This window comes from Macrosteles quadrilineatus, unplaced genomic scaffold (genome assembly GCF_028750875.1).
Source record: "Macrosteles quadrilineatus isolate MER2022 unplaced genomic scaffold, UCM_ALF_1.0 Scaffold_2__2_contigs__length_208266976, whole genome shotgun sequence".
In the NCBI taxonomy this organism is placed as follows: Eukaryota; Metazoa; Arthropoda; class Insecta; order Hemiptera; family Cicadellidae; genus Macrosteles; species Macrosteles quadrilineatus.
In genome coordinates, this window is record NW_026542595.1 from 6,997,416 (window position 1) to 7,021,849 (window position 24,434).

General features: G+C 39.9%; 1 protein-coding gene across 1 annotated transcript in view; it reads right to left on the reverse strand.

The window, feature by feature from the left end:
• LOC128985747 (protein tiptop-like) overlaps positions 1–24,434 on the reverse strand; it is a 202,139-nt gene that overhangs the window by 15,549 nt on the left and 162,156 nt on the right. The window lies entirely within an intron of this gene.

The window sequence follows — 24,434 nt, forward strand, 5'->3', positions numbered from 1 at the left end:
ACAGTCAAAAATACGGCTTAGTAGACGTCAAAGGCCTTGGGGACGTTTGCCCTAGAATTACAACTGAATTGGTGTTTTAAGACTTCTATTTAGGGCAGCATCTTCTTCCCCATATCAGAAGGGAATTTAACACACTAGTAAAATATTTTGAAATGCGTCCAATGTAGCTAAAATAACTCAATAAAAATATAAAAAAAGATCACATAATATAACATCTGTACTACTTACTCATTGCAAAGAAAACGAGTATACATCTATGGTGTATTCTATAAATATACTTATTTAGATTTATCTCAGTTGTATAATTTTGAATTAATACTATCTAGCCTACTTTTATACTGATAAATTTGAGGAAGGAGGAAAAACTTTACATCATAGTAGTTAAATACTAGTTGAGGGATACGGTTATTAGGTAGACTAAGGTATCAATAGAGCAAAAGAAACAATTGGTAATCATATTTGGCATTTCCCATGGAGTAAATTAAAATTATCCATACTAATTCAATAATTATGTACGAGCTTTGTGGCAAACCGAGCATGAACTAATATTCAACATAAATCCACACAAGTACATATTTTAACACGGATATTCAGCAAAGGTTACTTCTCAACTAGCTCGCTACTGAAATAGCATAATTCGCGGCAATGTAGTTGAACAGACGGTAAACAGACGTAATGGGGGTAAATAGACTACAACGGACGGCAAGAAGAAAGGAACTAAGACGGATGGTCAGACAGGTGGGAACAATTAATAAAGAGACGCCGCTAATCAAGAACTGTAATGGAGAAGAATCCGCTGTTGGAAGTGCTAACTTGTTCTATCTATCAGGAGGCTGGCACTGGCACTGGCACTGGCACACGGTGAACAGGTGATCCCTGGCCAAGTCTGTAAACGGTGCTCATTATGTCGCTACAGTATTCACTAAACCGTCGCAACAATCAACAAACACCTACTGACAGGAGAAATTCCAAATCATTTCAGAAATGAACTGTCCCAAGAAGGGAGAAAACTTAGCTTAAGTGACAAAATGAATTATTAACCAGCAGAAGTTCCCTACTTTTAATTTTATGTTAGCAACAAATAGTAAGATTGCATAACTTGATTGATGTAAGAAGTTAAAAGAAGATAGCAAGCATCAATAATAATCATCGCAATATAAAATGTAAGTTCGTGAATGATTTTTACATAAAAAATTTTAAATATGCTTAAGCATGGCAACTATATAAATTAAGTGGACTTATAGTCTTTTTCATAACAAACTTGTTTCGTATTTGTAATTATGAAGGATTTAATTTAAAATAATCTATTTCGCTGTTTTTTTTTCAATCAGTGTAAACTTGTCCTAAGGTTGAATACAAGAAGTGACAATTACTGGAAAAATAATCACGATAACTTTTATCCTTTCGATAAACGTTCTAAAATTCAAACAAAACCAAATCCATAACTCCCGACAGACAATTGCGAACGTCAGCGCAGTCCGCACGTACGATTTACGGCATTCACGGTGTCGTCCGTCGGATGCCGATGTCCCGTAGAAATACTGCACCACGCCGCGCGCCATGGTCCGCGAATACCTGGCTTATCTGACGATCGTACAGATTTACTCGTACTGGGACGTTATCGAGCAAACTGGCCGACTTTCAATTTACATCCATTGTTAATACAGTAGATTAGAAAACGTGAAGAGCTCGCGACAATGGACACTGCATCTGATAACTCAGAAAACAGGAGCTGCTAGGCCAGAAGAAGGGTTTACAGGAATATTACTTGGCGATGTTATGTGTTCGAAGGGACTTCTGGCTGGTTACAGGACTAAGCTTTCTGGATGGTATCTAGATACAGTCGTTTGACATTCAACGCAATGTGTACAATTTAACAGCTACATCACATAATTATGTTGTGAATTGCTACTTGAATTCAAATGAATCGGTTTAAATATATCTAACACATCTTTCTTATAACAAACAAAATTATTTAAAATTTAAACTACAATATCACAAACGTTATTATTAAAATGTACGCAAGAATGATTTAGTTAAGAAGGGGTTATTGAATTAAACAAATAACAGACTTTGCTAACTTAACCTTTGTTAACATAACGCTTTGGGTTCAGAGATTTATAAAGTAGGCTACTTATACAATATTTATACTTATAAATAAATATTTATATTACCTGTACGTGCTTTAGGTATCAAATTTCGTTTGCAAGGTTTTAATTTTTAAGAGAAGTTCACTTTTTCAAACATATAAGTACAGTATCTCTCTTTCAATACCACCTTTGCAAGCTATAGCACTTTCAGTTCGGTAGTCGATGTGGTTAGTATCCAGCATCCCCCGACTGGTTCCTAAAGGGCAAGGAGGCCACGTAAACTGTTGATTTATCGCGAATGCGTTCTCGGAGTTCCAACTTTTCTCTGCGACGGACGGACGAGTTTGAGTTTCATCATCATAAATCCAGGTGGAAATCCGTTTTAGGAGATGGGTAGGTGTGACAGTTTGAAGGATTAAGGGAGTGGTAAATTTTATAATGAGTTACGATCAAACAAATCATGCGATTTTATTACACAGATTAAATTATGAAAACCTGACATATGCTAATGTGGGGAAAAGCTAGTAGTTTCATGGAGTTATGATTGATTGACTAGAATCTTCTAGAAGAGTGACTTTTGCCAGAAAACGTAAAATTAATTAAATGTTAAAAATTACAGCTTCCCATTGCTGTGGAATAAAACTTTTTTGAATATCACCAAGATCATTTATAGCCCCTGCGTTTATACAGTACTTATACGTGGTATGGAACATCGCAGATTGACCGAGAACCGAAAATGCTTAATACTGTATATGCGTTCAATTTAACAATATTTGCTGCTATTTCTCCGATCAAACAACATTGACAAGCCGAATAAACTTGCTATGCCTAACAAACGAGATAAGGGAGATGTGTCTACGGACAAACGGAGAAAAGGAAGTGCTGTAAAACGACAAACCGTTAACCAAAACGAAAGGAACGAGCGTGCGAAATGAAAGACATGACCAAAGTTAATTAAGGAGCGGTATCAGGTGGGCTGCCCCGATGTGAACACAAAGGCGAGGAAGGGTTTATCACCAAATGAAATCAGAAGGCATCATTTTGAAGACTTTGAAAACAATGACGTCTTTTGACGACATTCGCCGACTTCCTAATTTATCACTTTTAATCATCAAAGAACAATGAAGGGCTCGCTTTGTCTGCAAACTTTGGGTAATGAACTTTTGATTTGATTGACATTGCAGAAAACGCGGGCCCTAGAGGTGATCGAATACCTTTAAAACTTCTCCTATAGATTGAGGTTAAAAATAAATAGCTCTAAACATCGATCATAAATTTGCGACATAATAAAGCTTCTTAACATTATAATAAAACAAAGTTTTTGTGTACATGTTTGTTTGGAAATAAATTGGTTATAAAATAGGTCTAAAGTTTATTGACAAACTTGCTCTAAATATTATAAGCATAGGCCTACACAGTTTTGAAAAACCTGTTCAATTACTTAGTTTTCATACGTCAATTTTTTACAGTATATAGAGTGCGTCTAACTATATCTTCCTCATGAAAATTGTAGGGCATAATGAACAATTTTAAAATGTTAAAAAGTTAAACGGAACATACCGCGATAAGCAGCATAAATTTAAAACCGTAGGTTATTTATTACATTCCTTGCTCTCATAACATTCAAAGAATTCCAAGGCAATCCTTATGCACCTCGGGAGGACAGAGAACAGTAGCACAAAATGTCGCACGACCACGGTCTCCATCTTGTAAACAGCAACAAGAAAAACATCGCCAGCCAATGGGGCTGCGGGAGTCGATGGTACGTCCGATCGCGGGGGGACGAGAACTCTAATTGCATTGATTTATGCAACCATTGTTTGACTGCGCTGTGCATCTCTGGGACAAGTGTAACGCCCTATCTAGCCCTGGACTAGTCACGAGCTCCACTGTATGCGGTCCTCAGTCTCCTCAGCCCCCGCTGCTGGTTACTGATTGTTGCTGAACACGCATGTCTCCTGCAGAGGACGACCGGTTGTAGCCCAGAGTGTGAGCTTTGACATCGTGGGTAACATCTTCATCATCGTCGGACCACTAGCTCACATTCCTGGCCAAGAGGAAAACATCGGACTTATTGTAATCGAAGCAGTGAAAATAAGTTGAAAAGTCTGCTCTTAAGAGTCTTCATCATCAGTGGTAGCCATATTGGATTTTAGTCCCATAAGTTCAATGTTAAATGTGGCAGAACATACCTTCATTTGAAGCAGTATGCCGGTGTTTTTTATAAAGATATAGCTTTGAAAATCTTTTATTAGGTTTATAACTAAGAGTACTAGGGAATAAGGAAATGATATTTCAAATATTTTTTGTCTTTTCTTAATAAATTATTTCATTAAATGCTAAATTAATGACCATTAACTTATTAAGTAGAGGGAAAATGGCAAAACTAAAATCTTCACTCCCTAGAAGACATCTAAACCTTAATTTTAACACCTCAATCATTATTTTATCACAACACGTTTTTGTTTCTTTAGAAATTCTGTTACAAAGTTAACATTGCTTTTGTACATTCAAAAGTGTCATAGAGGGTCTAGCTAACACGAAAGGAGTAAATTTAAGTACGAGCAAAAAAAAAACTTTACAGTATTAATCAATTAGCGACTTACAAATACCATAAATAATGAAGTTACAACAACCAAGACGTGGTAAACAAAATACATTGTTACAACCGTAGTACTTACTACCCAAGAAAATATCCCATTAATAAATTCACACACTACGCTTTACTACGCCCATTCACAACTTCCGTTTACGCCGCGGGTTTGTCCGGGCAAATAGGCTAATCAGAAAGTGAGATTTGTGGTACAAATATTTGAATAGGTAGACAATGGGCAGTGGAAATGCCTCGGGCAAATAGCGGCTTCCGGTTTTTGATAAGTGATACATGACGTCACTTCCGTTTAGAGGCAGCAGTGGCGCTACCTGCGACAGGTGTGAACTTTCAACTTCTCAACTCAAACTACTATGCAGTATTTATAATCTTAAATGTGATCTAGGCTTAAATCAGCCCACACTACGTGGTCATGCAGGTTTGTTCAGTGCTAATTATTATTTATAAGTGTAAACATTTGAATGATATACAAAAGGTTAGGAATCATCCCATACACAGCTTTCATACATAACAGGATTAAAACTCCGTTTTAGTTGCATCGCCATCATAGTAAAATCAAAATAGTGAACTAAACAACAAATTTATCATTCATTTGTCAATCTACATTGGTTGAATGGGAAACAGAATATAGCCTAATCAGTGTGATCTATATTGAATATTATCGCTCGTGTGGGCGTAGGGGGCTTATTTTGTAACCCTCTCCTAAAATAAACTTGACTAATATAACAGCAAAGCTATACACTCAAAGCGTGAAACATTACTTTCAAAACAAAACCTCTTAATTGCCACCTTGGTGGAGTCGTGAATCGCGGCCAGTGTCCGGGAGCCGGGGGCGGTTTGGAGGGAGAGAGGGAGGGTGGGAATTATTGAAATTTACCGGGTACCGCAATAATAGGCGGCGAGTCGTGCTTAGTGTTAGTGTCCCAATAACAATAAGGGACGTTTTAATATCTCTGCTAAGCCGGAGGACATTAGGCCATCGATGTTCTTGGGATTTAAACGCCATTGTGGGTGTTACGGAAAGTATCCGATACCATAGAGCCCTGCTTAGTTGGAACATTAGCATGGCACATTGTGGGATTATTGAGGCTCTAGCTGCGACGCTGAAGAAAAACGGACACCGATAACGTCGTTGGGTATTACGAGGTTTTGTTTCTTCGGCTACTGTTTATTAACACATTTGCATAGGTCAGCACTAGTTGGCTGGGTAATGTAAAGGGGTTCCCGTGGTGTGGAAATTAGTCATATGGTACTGCTCTACATGAAAAATAACTCGGATGCATTCAATCTATCTTAAAATACAAGGACACATTTGTGATAATAACAACAGAGGTGAACACATGTGCAGATGACTGTACTGACAAACTATATATATAGTGTAGTGTAGAATGTAGAAATGTGAAGTGTGAGCAGAGTGGAGAGCAAAACCGCATGCTCAGTAACCAGCCAAGCGCTGAGGCTGCTATCTGTCGACAGCTCACGACAACTAACCAATCATCTTTACACGAACACTCCACAGGTCGATATGAAAACCTCATTAACCTTATTGCAACTATAAATATTTGTGAAACCAGTCAATGGCTGAGTGAAATCTGGTAAGTGTTATTTACCACTAATTAACAAGTAAACTCAATTCCGTCAAGTCACGGCCTACAGCGACAGCTCAGCTACCATAGGTAACTTTGTCCCAATACTCATACAACAGGCTCTTCCTTTCCAACTTGGATTTTCACTTAAAACTAGAGTTTGAAATTTGTTTTCAATAACCATCGACGTTTACGGGGTTACAAATTTGAAACCCCATAACAGCAAAATGACTATAAAACGTCATATATAAAATACCATTTGAAATAAATACTAGTACAAGTTTCTTTCGTAAAATGCAACAATTTCTAAGATCCTTCTGACAAGATAAACTGAACAGAATGACACAAGTTGCACCACAGGAGTTAAGTGTCCATCTCTTGAGACACAAACCACCCGCGAGAAAAGCCATCAACGTTGCAAACATCACGAAAAGAAGGCAAACAGGAATGTTTTAGTGGAACGCATTCCTGGAGCCGGCACGCAACACGCCTGCGAATGCAACAATTACTCAAGTGCGAATTCTCCAACAAACCCTGAGCAAGTGGAGGAATTTCACAGGTCTCCAGGTACAATTAGTGTCTGATGCAGCATTAATTAGACGCCAGAGTCCAAGGACGCATATTTCATTCTGCCAATTAGATCGGTTGTGCGCTATGTCCGAGTCCCCTTATCCGATCGAGCATTGTCCCGTTCCATATCTTTTTTTCACTTGTCACTCCGTTGGTCTTCGTTTTGTGGCTGCAGAAGCACAGGCTGATAAGCCGAGTGGACTTTGCACTTTTAGAATTTGCATGGACTCGACGTTATATTTCCTCCACCTGTGGGAGTTTGGAGGTGTCCACTGTCCAGTATTCGGCGCGTGTGGAGAGATTTGACAAGTCTTTTGTTCATGTCGTTGGTTTCTCTCTCACTGAGAGTTATGCAAATCAGAATTAATTGTGAGTAGAAGGTACATGTAAGCGCCAGCACAGAGAAGGTATATTGTCTGTAGCGCCAGGTACATTTTCGAAGCTACCTTTACTTGTATACACTCACGTAGTAATAATAACAACAAGAAGATGCAGTATAATATATTAATTTTGAGAAAGGTAGATAAAAATTTAGCTGTTGGCAAATCATATTTGTTCTTGAAAAAATACAATGGCTTTTAACTATATTTCAGTAAAAAGAGTAATCCAATTAAAGGATTGGTGTACAATATTTAAAAAATGGCATCTTCAACATTTTCGTGTATCTTAAAACCCGATCGTCCTGGTAAACTGTAAACAGGATATAACTCTACAAAATATTGATTTGAGTAAAACACGCTTTATCTCCCATCTTTAATCTTGGCAACTTGAAAAATGAATACAGAGAAAATGTGCTTGCATGGAGGGCCGTAGAATAGGTCTTTACTACGCGATCGTATTAAAGCAAACGTTGTAGGCAAGGATCAATAAACTTCAATTACACTGTTAGGCTATAGTTGGCTATGTTGGTGAAAACTTGCAACAAGACACGTAAAAAGTATTACCCACACTAATGGGTACATATAATTATTTAGAGTATTTTAGTTCAGCTTTCTTCCTAATTGCAATTTCTTAATGTTATCGTCAGAGTTAGTGGCATTAGTGTGTTTTATTTACCTATCAAAAACTACTTACGTTCTAAATAAACCCATATCTCTAAATGGATCACCTTAACCTCTCAAGTGAAAATTCCCCTAATATATGGAAACGTCTGCCGGGATCAAGACATCACATATAACGAGCCGTTTAACAATTCACAGTTTTGGCACCGTGGACCCGGAAGAGGTCGCGGCCGCCGGCGACGGACGAGAGGTGGGCCGTCGTGACCGCGCGGTCGTCGTTCTCAAATTTCTAATTTGACGGAGGTGGGTGTACCGTGACCCCTGGGTACGCGTATTGTTATCGTCCGAACCGCCCGTAAATGATCCTCGAGCGACGCTGAATATGTATATGTTGTAAATCTTGCGGCAACACCAACACCAATACCAACCCCGAGCGGGGGCGATCTCGCCATCTCTCCACAGATATCCTCAACAGGTGTAATGATTGTACTTGTGTTTTGGGTTCTACTGTATATCAAATTATTGTTTAACACATATTAGTATGATATATGGGTCAATTTAACACAAAAATGTTGATTAGTTCATGATTATTAAGAGAAACATCCTAGCAATAAAACCCACCGTAACGAAATGACAATTATTGTCAATATGATGTGATGCAAGTTGATATGATTCGCAGATAGAAAGTTGATGTTGGTGTGCTGTGGACGGCCAGGGGCGGTTCTAGTTGCCAGATACGCCGCCAGGTGGGGGAGGCGTCGCAGCGCTGCCCCTCGCTCACGCTGTGACATCGATGTCATGCTTGTCTCCTCTGACGTCTTCCTCACCACGATCTCGTCGTAATTCGCTCCGCTCTCTCAATATCGTGCGATACGAGTCCATTCCGTCCTCGGGGAATTTCATTTTCCCTGGTAATTACGTCGCTAGTCCGGCGCTTCCTTTGATCGCGTCTCCACCTTTTAATTGATCCTCGGTCTTGCTCGACCGTGGATTCACGGGAATTTTGGCACAAACAGTCTTCGCAAACAGTACGCCATCAATCGCGACCATGCTAATGTCGCCATTACTGCTGGCAGGTGCCACGCTCTGGCATCATCTGCGAATATTGTTCTGGATATTGGCAGGGCTCAGTCACACTCGTAGCGAGCTCAGTTCAAATTTTAATTAAAAGTCATATAATAGATAAGCCAAAAACAGGTACACTAGCATAGATACGAAATAATTAAATAAGATGCGCAAAACATCCTAAATCGACAGTTGACGTAATACGATACCTAACATTGCGCGTTTTAGTCGAACATCGTTCTCATGTTCCGACAGAAAACATTCCGGTTGTTAATTATCAAGCCAACTTAAGATAGAACCAATAATGTTTACGACAAGAGCTGGAGGCTACTGTTCACAACGTCATTAACATAAAGTAAACCATCTCCCCGCAGGGGCCGGGTGCGACCAGTGACTACCGGTGAAGCGCAAGTAGCCAAATGACCGACGATCCCCTGGAGAGACGTAGACAAATCCAGCGCTCGATACTCGCCGTCATAGATCCGTCTTAATAAGGGAATTCTGCCAGTGACAGAGTGAAAACAATCTGGCCGTCCATCCATCCTCCCTAATGAATCAGAATTTCGGCCTCGCGAAGACCGTTTAGTTTGACGCGCTTGTCGGATGAGATGTTGTGAGCGATTGTATGTCGTTACGGCCGAGATGTTTGAGTTGGACGTTTGACGAGTCCTTAGGTCTACTAAAGGTGCCTCGGGTATATAGCATCCATTAGGACTTCGCCGAGGATCTCACCAACTAGTTAGTGCATGGTGTATTAAAAGAACCTACCTAGGTTATTTCATTTAACAAATCCTAACAAATTACTATAGACAAGGGGTGATAGATTTAAGGTCAAGATTCAACTGCATTATATTTTATACAATAAATATGCTACGTGGGTACTTTATATTGAATCGTACAACGCAATATACTATAATTCGCTAAATAAAACATGATGTAGGAACGAAAAATTAATAAGACAAACATTGGCATAAACTATATTTTTGCTAAACTGTATTTAAATTGTAAGTGATCGTATGCACCATGTTGCATTGATATCATTATCAATAAACTCATAAATTGGCTAAATTACTAAACCCTGCTTAGTTCTTCAAAACACGCCAGAGGTTATTTCTCAACATACAAACTTAAAATATAGTTTTGTTCCTGAGGAGCATGAAACAATATACAGTAGTACATTTATTAGTGAAGGGCACGACCAATCTACATAGATATTTCACTTCAACATCTACTGACTGGCATTGCCGAAATCAATTAGCGTTCAAGTCATATACTCTTGTAATACGATACAATACAGCAATTGTATGGCCACAACTTGCGACAAGTTGGAGGCCATCCCTGGAGGGTGATTGGTTACATCGGACTGTCGGAGTTGTACAGGGTGTCCCATAACACAGGTGGACCCACTCAGGATAGACATTGTTCAAGATTTATGTGTCTGAGAGAAGTGTTTGTAAACTCTTCAAGCAATGTTGCTTCACAGCTCTGTCCTCACGACAGAGGCTGTGTGTCTGTGTGTTCAAGTACACACACACACACACAGCAGGTGATAAGGCTCTCCGCAGAGACACTGGCATGTTTGGTTATCCAAGTCATTGTTCGTTTGTCGAGATGAAACATGTCTTAACAATACTCTGGGGTGGCGCTTTTAACATGTTTGACAACGGCGTTGTGATACGTCTGGAATGAGAGAATCAGAGTGCTCTCTCATCGCGACACGACCATCATTGATCCTCTACAGCGTCAATTCCTATTTCAAAATCATTCATTTGCTATATATGCTATATACTTTAAAATCATATAATCTAACTTTATTTCATGACCATTTTTTATTGTAAGACTTGTAAGTAAAATTTTATCTAAGGTGTCTTCCTGATCAATGGTGATAGAAACTAAGTAAATAGGGGACAACTTAAATGTTGAATAGGCTGCATGCAATACGGAATTTGTTTTATTAAAATGTACCAAGATTACAGAATGGATTTCCAGCTAATATGTTTGTTGTCAAATGTTAGTCAAGTATTATTCGAATGAGTTTTTATACTAACCCTAACAAAATATGTAGAGACGCTTTTTGATATGTCGAGATTGAATGGAGGGGAAAACAAACATATTCAGGCCAATCTATAATTTATTAATACAAAGTTGCAAACCAAACTTACACTGGCTAGGTATAGGCATATTCTTGAAAAGACAAATACAGTATAATTAAATAATTCCAATCCCAAAACTTAAATCATATTTATTAGAAACTAAATTACCAAGGTCACAAATCGCCAAAGTTTAGGCCTAATGTCAGAGAGGTAACTGTACAAATTAAATAAAATCAAAACAAAAACACAGCAACTCAATCAGACACAAGAGGCATAGATTAACAATGAAAAATCGCGGTGGGCCAATTTCCAGTCGTAAAACGTTCCGAACAAGTTAACTAATCATTTTTAGCGGGAAATGAATCGAAACTGCTGCAACATTAATATTGACGAAATTACAACTCCCGCGCGCGGTAAATTTGACGCGCGCAAATCAGTCGGGAATACTTTGTTTGGCGGGAATCAGTCGGACGCTAATTATAAAACACTCCTTATTTGCCGTCCAATTACCTATCTATCAAAGCGCGTTGTTTGCCCGGGTAATGCCTCGTAATCGTGGTAATCTCGCACCACTTGTTTTGAGGTAATTGTGTAATCGAGACAATTTCCATTTTTACTTTTATTTTAATCGTCCATTTGGAAATAATGCGTGTGAGCGCCCACCAATGAGGTGAAATGCTGGTGCAGAAGATGTATACGGCAACAAAACTACGATATGTAAAGGAGACTATATGATGAGGAATTTCTTGTATTTATTGTAGATTTAGCTTTCGCATTTTTTTACTGTACCACAAGTGTTAGGGTATGGTGTGAGTCGAAACAATAAATTGGTGACAAATATCTAAAATTCGTTCGATCAATAATGGTTGTAGCACTGAAATAATTTACAAAATGTTTCCTTACACAGAGAAAATCTTTGGAAAATGGTAATTACTTCAGCCAACAAGGCACAATAAAAGCCAAGTTACGCAAGTACATATTTAATTTGCAAATCAAAATTCAACACTCTTAAGACAAACTTTATTCTTAAGCATTTCAAAAACATCTGTCAGACATAATATAGGAACACAAGGCCTATCAGAGCGCTATATCACAATCGATGACTTATTTCGCAGCTAGCGGCTTGCAGACTCCGGCCCAACTATTAATTCCGCCCGCGGACACATAAATCGACCGTCCGACACCTATTGATGTATTTAGCAGCCTCAGCAATATCTTTATACGGGAAAAATGCGACAAGGAAGTGGCAGGTCGTACAATGGACGATAAATTACAGCGGACAGTCCAATTGTGACGAAGGTGGACGCCTCCTGGGCACGACCAGGCCAGTGGCCACACGATTTGGGCTGGGAATCTGCGCTGGCTGCAGTGATGTGCGTCATTTCGGAGACTTATGGGACAGCATCGGTCATAGTGAAGAGGGTAGGCGACTTGGAACTCGGTAATCAAGGTGCTGCTCGGTGCCTTCTATCTAAAATAATATTAAAGGAAAAATGTACTTATATAATGTATTACAAGTTAGGGTTGTCCATGTTATCCATCCTACGTTTTTAAACATTTAAAAAGGATAATATGTTATTTATAACAAGATGATAAAGCCAATTAAAATATTGTCTGAAAATACCTAAAACTTATTTCCTACAGCAACACATTACCTCAGGGTTTAAAGTTAGAAGCTTAGATGACTTAACTTAGCGTTTTTCTTTGTAAATTTATTCAAATGTATGCGGAAACAGCTCATCATAAGATGGGAACACCTAAAATCCAAATGAATATTAACACGGAATAATCGTCTGCAAGAATTATCAAGTCATCGCTAAGACGAGGGAGAGGGAAGTCAGCTGTAATCTCAAAATGCAAAGCGAACGTCTCGATCTCAATACTCGAGCTTAGAGGGATTAGAAGGGCTCGGTTTCCCGAAGACATCTCCGGTGAATGCCGGGCAAATGCGGACACGGAATATTGGGGACACATCATTAAAGAGGGCATAAGCGGACACTAGAGATTATTGCTACCTGACAAGGGGTTGACAGGTCTCTGCAAATATTTCAAGGGCGGAACATTGCGGACACATGTATCTACGATGGGGAAAAAGGTGCGAGGGAGGGAGGCCACGGGTATTTGGCAGTTTAAATCTTTATCTTTCTATTTATAGCTAGACTCTCCCTATACTATTATACGCATTACGTTTGTGCTTACAATGTTTCTAAAAATTGCTCCAATGATTTCCAAAACTGGGACTAATAGCCTTCAACAAATGTTTTTACTTATTATGAATATTTTGTAGAGCTTTGATAATTAATTGATAGCTTTGATTTTAAAGCTGTTGATAATTATATTTTTATTAGAGATCGCTCGCCAGATTGACATTTGGTTTTCTAACTTTATTAGTCCGGCCATGCTGGTTTTCGATCTCCTTTGAAAAAACGTAGATTTTTACACGTTTGTTTCAAATGTTGCCAAAATCGTATTTTTCTTACTTGAGTTATAGTGGTAATGGACGCATGTACAAATATCTCTAAATTGCCATAGACAAATAGATTGCACATACATATTTTAACGAACTGTTTTGGCCTCTGGGGAGCTTAAAACAAAAAAATAAAATCTGTTTCGGTTCCGGGTCTAGGTCTTGCCATGAGACATATGTTTAGCGAATTTCTATTTGTGCTATTCCTATATGCCTATCCTGTTGTGCCGCATCACGGTAAACGATTATTCCCTATATACACAATCTAAACAATTTTTTATAACTTCCATACTGAACGATGCGTACACTGTGACGGTAAGAAGCAAACTGACATCTAATAGTTACCCAGGTAAACTCGCCCTGTACGTTTGCAAAACTCCAAACGAAAAATACCAGTAACACCCCTACTCTGGCATTCGCGCCCTGTGAATTGTACGTTTGCAAAATTCCAAACAGAAAAATACCAGTGAACTTAATCAATTTACTTGAAACTAAGTTTTTATAACTAACGTATTGATAATATTGTTCAGAAGTATATTTGATATGTTTCGCTTTAGTTCTACATGTATATTAGGTTTACAAATGTAAACTAATTTCTCTACCATTTTTAATGTTTATATAGCCTACATCGACCCCCAAAATATTTGACATTATAAATATCACTTAAGTTTAATGTATTATTTATAAAAAGACCTATTGTTTGTATTTTAATTACTTATTGAAAGCTGGAATATAAGTTGAACATCATTCTATTATCGAGTTCTATAGGATTAGTTATAACAAGTAGATAGAGTGTTGTCCATTATCATTTGTCAATTATTCATTACAAATTATTGTCAATAAACATGCATCAAATAAAAATGCCAAATTTTGGATATATGTCGCGCTTTTTGAAGCTGGACAACATTAAAACTATACAAGGCTCAATGTTATAAAAGTTCTCATACCATATATCATAGTTTATAGGCTCATATTTGACATCGGGTTACCTTTGTCAATTGATTGCCAAGCCGATAGACACGTTGTACAGTTCTGACAGGCCTACAGGAATAGTTATTACACTACTAGCCTGGTAAGTGGTGTTTTACCGTGCAAGCACGACGGTTTGCGGATTTTCACAGGATTTTCGTGCGAGAACAGTGAAGCTTACCGGGCGAGTAACGTACGGTACCTGACATCATACTACACAGAAACATTAGTACATTTTAAACTCAATAAACAATGTGTTTGTATATAACATAAATTATAATATTGTTATATTTCAGAAAATAAAATCGGCCGTTGCATTTTGCTGTTTATTTCATCAGCTGACTAAGTGTACGGTAAAAAAACTTTTACGCCACACTACACTGGTTTTACGAACTTCCTACACAAGGATTTAGTCCAGATAACAGCTGTTTGCTAATAAAGTAAGAAAACCAATATCTCTTAGCGATGCCCTGTCTCTATTCTTTATTTAACTAACAAACATTGTCAATCTGGCAAGCGATCTCTAATGAAAATTTAATTATTAACAGTAAACTCCACGAAATATTCATAATAAATAACAACATTTTTTGAAGGCTATTAGTTCCAGTTTTGGAAATCCTTGGAGCATTTTTTTAAAATATTGTAAGCACAAACGTAACGCGTATAATAGTATAGGGAGAGTCTAGCTATAAATAGAAAGATAAAGATTTAAACTGCCAAATACCCGTGGCCTTTCTCCCTCGCACCTTTTTCCCCATCGTAGATACATGTGTCCGCAATGTTCCGCCCTTGAAATATTTGCAGAGACCTGTCAACCCCTTGTCAGGTAGCAATAATCTCTAGTGTCCGCTTATGCCCTCTTTAATGATGTGTCCCCAATATTCCGTGTCCGCATTTGCCCGGACACCTCTCCGGTAAGCTCTCGAAGATATCTCAATTAGAACGCGTTTAAAACTAATTAGGCACCAATGTAAACAAGGTGGAGGCAAGATGTGATTAATTGACGGACTGTCAGAGCTAAGTTGATCATTAAGTCGGTGCTCGGCCCACTATATCATCCGGTACAATGCCGCCACTGCCTCTGCGATTTGTCATCACCGGCGGGCAACAATGAGCTTCCGGACCGGAGGCAATGCGGCCGGCCGTGGCGCATGTCTGTCAACGTCAACCTGTCAACCTGTCAACCCGTCAACTCGTCCACGGCCGTCAACAAGCTGAAACCTGGTCCTTACTGTAACTGCACGACAGTCAAGAGACGGAGACGGTACAAGGGTATTCACAGGTAATAAGATAATAAGACATTAGTTGGTTTCATATGTGATATTTCTGTTACATGCAAATGGTTAGTGTTCTAAAGACGTATACCAGCGAAATTTAAACTCTTGAATGTGCAGTTAACTTATCACTAATGTGTACCTAAAAACCGAGTTATTACTCAAAATAAGATGGTAACTTAATAACCTTAACATACATATAAGACAGAGTTAAACTCATTTCCAGTTGGCAAAAGTAGCTACTAAACACAGCCTAAATAGCAGGTGGTATGGAGGCACTGTGTAGTACAACTCCCTCCAAGCCGAGCACCGCGACAGTGTGACCAACCTCGGAATTGTAAAACTCACGCACCGATCACAATATATAGCGACATGCAGGCATTAGTAGGCGCATAAACCAGCCGTGTTTGAGCGTTTCAGCGCGCGCGGAATAAAATATCATTTTTATAGCGACCAATAAACAACGCGGAGACTGAGTTACGGTAATTAGACCTGTAAGGAAACTTTCATAAATATGGCAGATCCGAGCGGCCACTTTATTGTAATGGTAGGTGAGTGGGTGGGCGTCTGAGCTGGTGAGCTACTCGCAATGGGCTACTTACTGTAGTAGGAGGCGCAAACACATGCCACAGGTGAGAGAAACTTGTAAAAACACAGCTACATTGCGTTACAGCAGAGGACACCGTTCCTATCGCGAAACACACAAGAAACAAGTTGTTTTGTGTTACAAGGATTCTACATTTTACCAAGTATAACAGTAAAACTTAGGCTGCACTGCTGAACGTAGATACATTGCTAGGACAAAATACTGCTTTTTATATCATTACTCGCGAATGTTATAAGGTTGATCATAAATTCGTTGAGCAAAAATTAGAGTTTTAAGTTACCTACCGTTATTATATTACAAAGATTGATTTAAAGCTCTATATAACTATAAAAAAGTGAACTAAAGTAGGTACAACATACATACTGAAGAACATATATACAATACATATATGTTCTTTAATATGGTAAACATATTAAAGAATACTCCATAGTATAGAGATTTAAAAATATTCCAATTAAAAAGGGTAATTTTATAGAAATAATTTAATTCCAAACTCCATCTTTATACAACACAACACGAATAAAATTATGGTAAATTGTGCCTTTTATCTATTGCTCTCAAACTTAAAATACTAGCCCATCCATAATTTTTGGCCATACAGAATAAACCCACAATTTATTTGGATGGAAAAATCAATATGCTGTAGTACAAAATATTCTATGGAACCGCCTTCACAATCAATATTCATAACGACGGCAGTTCTAAACCAGCAATTTACTTGAAGAATAATATCCGTCCTTAAACACGCAATATTTCTTTATAGCGACGATCCATCTAGCACTCCATGAACTTTTATGTCCCATTATTATTCACCAAAGGTCATAGCGATTGTTGGAGTTATTGATTTTCTTTCCCTCTTTGTGCGATCGCGTCCCATGCTGAGAAATTACTATCAATCATATTTTAAGACGGGTACTTGCCGAATCCTATAAACTTTATATTACACTTGATTACACGCTATGACAAGACTTATTATAACGTTCAAGAAAATAGTAGCTATGAAATTGACTGTAGAACTGATTGATTTATGAGGTGAAATTACCCAGAACTAGCTTGACTAGGCGAAATAAAAGGTGTAGAATCATACACAACTCGGATATAATGGGAGTACGGTTGTTTTTATCTTGGTTTGCGTGTGGAAGATATGTTTTATTATGATTTACTGCCGTCCCTCTTACTACAATTAGGGACATTTTTACTATGTTACTCAAACTAGTTAAGAGGGTAGGCCTATTTATTGCTGAATATACATAATACGAACATATGAGACAATCATATTTGAATCACGAAGGTAGAAACATTCCTCACAGCAAGGTCAATGTGTTTGTACAAGATATTCGTTTACTTAATCTTATAACAAAAAATATTCAAATTCTTAAGTAGCATTATTATGGAAAATGTAAATATTGCCTCGGGTACAACATGTTTACTCATCAGTATAAGTTTTAATTATGATCCTGACAGAAATTTCAACGATAACCTAGCCTCATAATATAAGATCTCTTCAACCCATTGATATTAAAGTAAAAGGTCGCATCCCATTGTTGTAGGACCCCATACTAATTGTCATGACAAACACATAAAGATATCCCTAAAACTTAACATTTTTAAAGATTGTTCCAACTTTAGTTTAGCATGTTTAACCAATAGCCTCTACAATGCTGCGTGCTCCCTCAACAATACTGGGGTGTTTGTAGTACCTGCTACTTATTGTAGATAGCTAACTACTGTATTATGCATTTGATATTGCAGCAATGATGACATAAGCCTCTGATTGGCTGCACTATTTACACAAACGATATTATACTTTTAGTCTCCCCCGATTTTCCAGAACATACACCTGCAGTGTTAAAGCAAGGTTGACGGTAGCCTCCACAAGGCTGCAATGCTCGCACTAACAATACTGCGATATTTTGTACAGCTTACTTGCTGTTGCAGTACATACCCCTGCACTGTTGAAGAAAAGGTTGACGGTAGCCTCCACAAGGCTGCAATGTTCACACTAACAATACTGCGATATGTTGTACAGCTCACTTGCTGTTGCAGCACATACCCTTGCACTGTTGAAGAAAAGGTTGACGGTAGCCTCCACAAGGCTGCAATGTTCACACTAACAATACTGCGATATTTTGTACAGCTTACTTGCTGTTGCAGCACATACCCCTGCACTGTTGAAGAAAAGGTTGACGGTAGCCTCCACAAGGCTGCAATGTTCACACGAACAATACTGCGATATTTTGTACAGCTCACTTGCTGTTGCAGCACATACCCCTGCACTGTTGAAGAAAAGGTTGACGGTAGCCTCCACAAGGCTGCAATGCTCGCACTAACAATACTGCGATATTTTGTACAGCTTACTTGCTGTTGCAGCACATACCCCTGCACTGTTGAAGAAAAGGTTGACGGTAGCCTCCACAAGGCTGCAATGTTCACACTAACAATACTGCGATATTTTGTACAGCTTACTTGCTGTTGCGGTACATACTCCTGCACTGTTGAAGAAAAGGTTGACGGTAGCCTCCACAAGGCTGCAATGTTCACACTAACAATACTGCGATATTTTGTACAGCTTACTTGCTGTTGCAGCACATACCCCTGCACTGTTGAACTAAAGGTTGACGGTAGCCTCCACAAGGCTGCAATGTTCACACTAACAATACTGCGATATTTTGTACAGCTCACTTGCTGTTGCGGTACATACTCCTGCACTGTTGAAGAAAAGGTTGACGGTAGCCTCCACAAGGCTGCAATGTTCACACTAACAATACTGCGATATTTTGTACAGCTCACTTGCTGTTGCGGTACATACTCCTGCACTGTTGAAGAAAAGGTTGACGGTAGCCTCCACAAGGCTACAATGTTCACACTAACAATACTGCGATATTTTGTACAGCTTACTTGCTGTTGCAGCACATACCCCTGCACTGTTGAAGAAAAGGTTGACGGTAGCCTCCACAAGGCTGCAATGTTCACACTAACAATACTGCGATATTTTGTACAGCTCACTAGCTGTTGCGGAACATACCCCTGCACTGTTGAAGAAAAGGTTGATGGTAGCCTCCACAAGGCTGCAATGTTCACACTAACAATACTGCGATATGTTGTACAGCTCACTTGCTGTTGCAGCACATACCCCTGCACTGTTGAAGAAAAGGTTGACGGTAGCCTCCACAAGGCTGCAATGTTCACACTAACAATACTGCGATATGTTGTACAGCTCACTTGCTGTTGCAGCACATACCCCTGCACTGTTGAAGAAAAGGTTGACAGTAGCCTCCAAAAGGGTGCAATGTTCACACTAACAATACTGCGATATGTTGTACAGCTCACTTGCTGTTGCGGTACATACCCTTGCACTGTTGAAGAAAAGGTTGACGGTAGCCTCCACAAGGCTGCAATGTTCACACTAACAATACTGCGATATTTTGTACAGCTCACTTGCTGTTGCGGTACATACCCTTGCACTGTTGAAGAAAAGGTTGACGGTAGCCTCCACAAGGCTGCAATGTTCACACTAACAATACTGCGATATTTTGTACAGCTCACTTGCTGTTGCGGTACATACTCCTGCACTGTTGAAGAAAAGGTTGACGGTAGCCTCCACAAGGCTGCAATGTTCACACTAACAATACTGCGATATTTTGTACAGCTTACTTGCTGTTGCGGTACATACTCCTGCACTGTTGAAGAAAAGGTTGACGGTAGCCTCCACAAGGCTGCAATGTTCACACTAATAATACTGCGATATTTTGTACAGCTTACTTGCTGTTGCAGCACATACCCCTGCACTGTTGAAGAAAAGGTTGACGGTAGCCTCCACAAGGCTGCAATGTTCACACTAACAATACTGCGATATTTTGTACAGCTCACTTGCTGTTGCGGTACATACTCCTGCACTGTTGAAGAAAAGGTTGACGGTAGCCTCCACAAGGCTGCAATGTTCACACTAACAATACTGCGATATTTTGTACAGCTTACTTGCTGTTGCAGCACATACCCCTGCACTGTTGAAGAAATGGTTGACGGTAGCCTCCACAAGGCTGCAATGTTCACACTAACAATACTGCGATATTTTGTACAGCTTACTTGCTGTTGCAGCACATACCCCTGCACTGTTGAAGAAAAGGTTGACGGTAGCCTCCACAAGGCTGAAATGTTCACACTAACAATACTGCGATATTTTGTACAGCTCACTTGCTGTTACAGTACATACCCCTGCACTGTTGAAGAAAAGGTTGACGGTAGCCTCCACAAGGCTGCAATGTTCACACTAACAATACTGCGATATGTTGTACAGCTCACTTGCTGTTGCGGTACATACTCCTGCACTGTTGAAGAAAAGGTTGACGGTAGCCTCCACAAGGCTGCAATGTTCACACTAACAATACTGCGATATGTTGTACAGCTCACTTGCTGTTGCAGCACATACCCCTGCACTGTTGAAAAAAAGGTTGACGGTAGCCTCCACAAGGCTGCAATGTTCACACTAACAATACTGCGATATTTTGTACAGCTCACTTGCTGTTGCGGTACATACTCCTGCACTGTTGAAGAAAAGGTTGACGGTAGCCTCCACAAGGCTGCAATGTTCACACTAACAATACTGCGATATGTTGTACAGCTCACTTGCTGTTGCGGTACATACCCCTGCACTGTTGAAGAAAAGGTTGACGGTAGCCTCCACAAGGCTGCAATGTTCACACTAACAATACTGCGATATTTTGTACAGCTTACTTGCTGTTGCAGCACATACCCCTGCACTGTTGAAGAAAAGGTTGACGGTAGCCTCCACAAGGCTGCAATGTTCACACTAACAATACTGCGATATTTTGTACAGCTTACTTGCTGTTGCAGCACATACCCCTGCACTGTTGAAGAAAAGGTTGACGGCAGCCTCCACAAGGCTGCAATGTTCACACTAACAATACTGCGATATTTTGTACAGCTCACTTGCTGTTACAGTACATACCCCTGCACTGTTGAAGAAAAGGTTGACGGTAGCCTCCACAAGGCTGCAATGTTCACACTAACAATACTGCGATATGTTGTACAGCTCACTTGCTGTTGCGGTACATACTCCTGCACTGTTGAAGAAAAGGTTGACGGTAGCCTCCACAAGGCTGCAATGTTCACACTAACAATACTGCGATATGTTGTACAGCTCACTTGCTGTTGCAGCACATACCCCTGCACTGTTGAAGAAAAGGTTGACGGTAGCCTCCACAAGGCTGCAATGTTCACACTAACAATACTGCGATATGTTGTACAGCTCACTTGCTGTTGCGGTACATACTCCTGCACTGTTGAAGAAAAGGTTGCCGGTAGCCTCCACAAGGCTGCAATGTTCACACTAACAATACTGCGATATTTTGTACAGCTTACTTGCTGTTGCAGCACATACCCCTGCACTGTTGAAGAAAAGGTTGACGGTAGCCTCCACAAGGCTGCAATGTTCACACTAACAATACTGCGATATTTTGTACAGCTCACTTGCTGTTGCGGTACATACTCCTGCACTGTTGAAGAAAAGGTTGACGGTAGCCTCCACAAGGCTGCAATGTTCACACTAACAATACTGCGATATTTTGTACAGCTTACTTGCTGTTGCAGCACATACCCCTGCACTGTTGAAGAAAAGGTTGACGGTAGCCTCCACAAGGCTGCAATGTTCACACTAACAATACTGCGATATTTTGTACAGCTTACTTGCTGTTGCAGCACATACCCCTGCACTGTTGAAGAAAAGGTTGACGGTAGCCTCCACAAGGCTGCAATGTTCACACTAACAATACTGCGATATTTTGTACAGCTCACTTTCTGTTACAGTACATACCCCTGCACTGTTGAAGAAAAGGTTGACGGTAGCCTCCACAAGGCTGCAATGTTCACACTAACAATACTGCGATATGTTGTACAACTCACTTGCTGTTGCGGTACATACTCCTGCACTGTTGAAGAAAAGGTTGACGGTAGCCTCCACAAGGCTGCAATGTTCACACTAACAATACTGCGATATGTTGTACAGCTCACTTGCTGTTGCAGCACATACCCCTGCACTGTTGAAGAAAAGGTTGACGGTAGCCTCCACAAGGCTGCAATGTTCACACTAACAATACCTACTGCGATATTTTGTACAGCTCACTTGCTGTTGCGGTACATACTCCTGCACTGTTGAAGAAAAGGTTGACGGTAGCCTCCACAAGGCTGCAATGTTCACACTAACAATACTGCGATATGTTGTACAGCTCACTTGCTGTTGCGGTACATACCCCTGCACTGTTGAAGAAAAGGTTGACGGTAGCCTCCACAAGGCTGCAATGTTCACACTAACAATACTGCGATATTTTGTACAGCTTACTTGCTGTTGCAGCACATACCCCTGCACTGTTGAAGAAAAGGTTGACGGTAGCCTCCACAAGGCTGCAATGTTCACACTAACAATACTGCGATATTTTGTACAGCTTACTTGCTGTTGCAGCACATACCCCTGCACTGTTGAAGAAAAGGTTGACGGTAGCCTCCACAAGGCTGAAATGTTCACACTAACAATACTGCGATATTTTGTACAGCTCACTTGCTGTTACAGTACATACCCCTGCACTGTTGAAGAAAAGGTTGACGGTAGCCTCCACAAGGCTGCAATGTTCACACTAACAATACTGCGATATGTTGTACAGCTCACTTGCTGTTGCGGTACATACTCCTGCACTGTTGAAGAAAAGGTTGACGGTAGCCTCCACAAGGCTGCAATGTTCACACTAACAATACTGCGATATGTTGTACAGCTCACTTGCTGTTGCAGCACATACCCCTGCACTGTTGAAGAAAAGGTTGACGGTAGCCTCCACAAGGCTGCAATGTTCACACTAACAATACTGCGATATTTTGTACAGCTCACTTGCTGTTGCGGTACATACTCCTGCACTGTTGAAGAAAAGGTTGACGGTAGCCTCCACAAGGCTGCATGCTCGCACCATAACTCTTCCAATTACAGCTTGTCCGCTCAACTTGGTTGTCGTTAACAGGCTGACCTACGGGCACGGCTAGCTTTTACCCGACCTTGATAACTAACTGTTGGTCAGTACACAGCTAGCAGCTATAGTTAATGATTTTGTTTAGTTTTTAGCAAAACATAGTTCATGATTATTCGATTTATATGAAACAAAGTCTATTAATTGAATGAAGAGTAAAATGTGTATCAGATACTAGTGCTGTTAAGCAATTATTCAAATGTATTCGCAATAAAGAAACATTAATAAACTTATTTCTTTATAATTTTAACTCGAAAACGTGTTTGTTACAACTTATGTTGACATAACCAACGCAATATTTGCTTATTTACAACTCGTGTACGGCTTCTCTGTAGACATCAGGTAGCAGCGTTTCCCTGTGAGTAACCTAATCTCTGCGGCTCACCGGATCGTGTTACTCCATGTCCCATCAACGTCCGAATGTCGGACCTATACGACCTTCAGCTTGTTTACTATCCTGAGCCTAAAACCCGGCCCAATACACACGTAAGTTAATGATACCGCTGTATCTTAACGTTCGTCCAAAGAGAGTAACGCGGTTAAACCTCTAATTTAATTGGATAGGACTTCTATTATCCTTCGGGACTCGTAGATTAACTGCGTAATTCAATCGAACCGCGGACTTTCTACATTCCACGGCGTCCGGGATTAACACCATCACCATAAAAATAGCTGGAGGCAGTTGTTTATCTGTGAATAAGTCTGCCGGCCGTACGATATTTCACGCTACGGCTCCGACACCTTTATGGCAATTGACGAAGATTATGAGTGAAAAGATAATATTGAATTGCTGCGCTACAGCCAGAAGCCAATCCCCGGGCCGTAAAAGCCATCGCCGTAAAACACGGGAGACACGACAGCGAGACACCGAGACAGCGGAGTCCCACAAGGCTGCACGTTCGGACCTCTCTTCTTATCGCGACTAATGAGTTGTGCATCACTTTGATGTCGCTGCCATCTTCGTTACACTTATTTATTGTGAGCCTTTACGCGTGTTTTGCCTCTTTATGGAGGCATGAGGCACCAGGCTGGTTTAAATGTAAATATTCCTGGTATAATGAGTGCCTGTG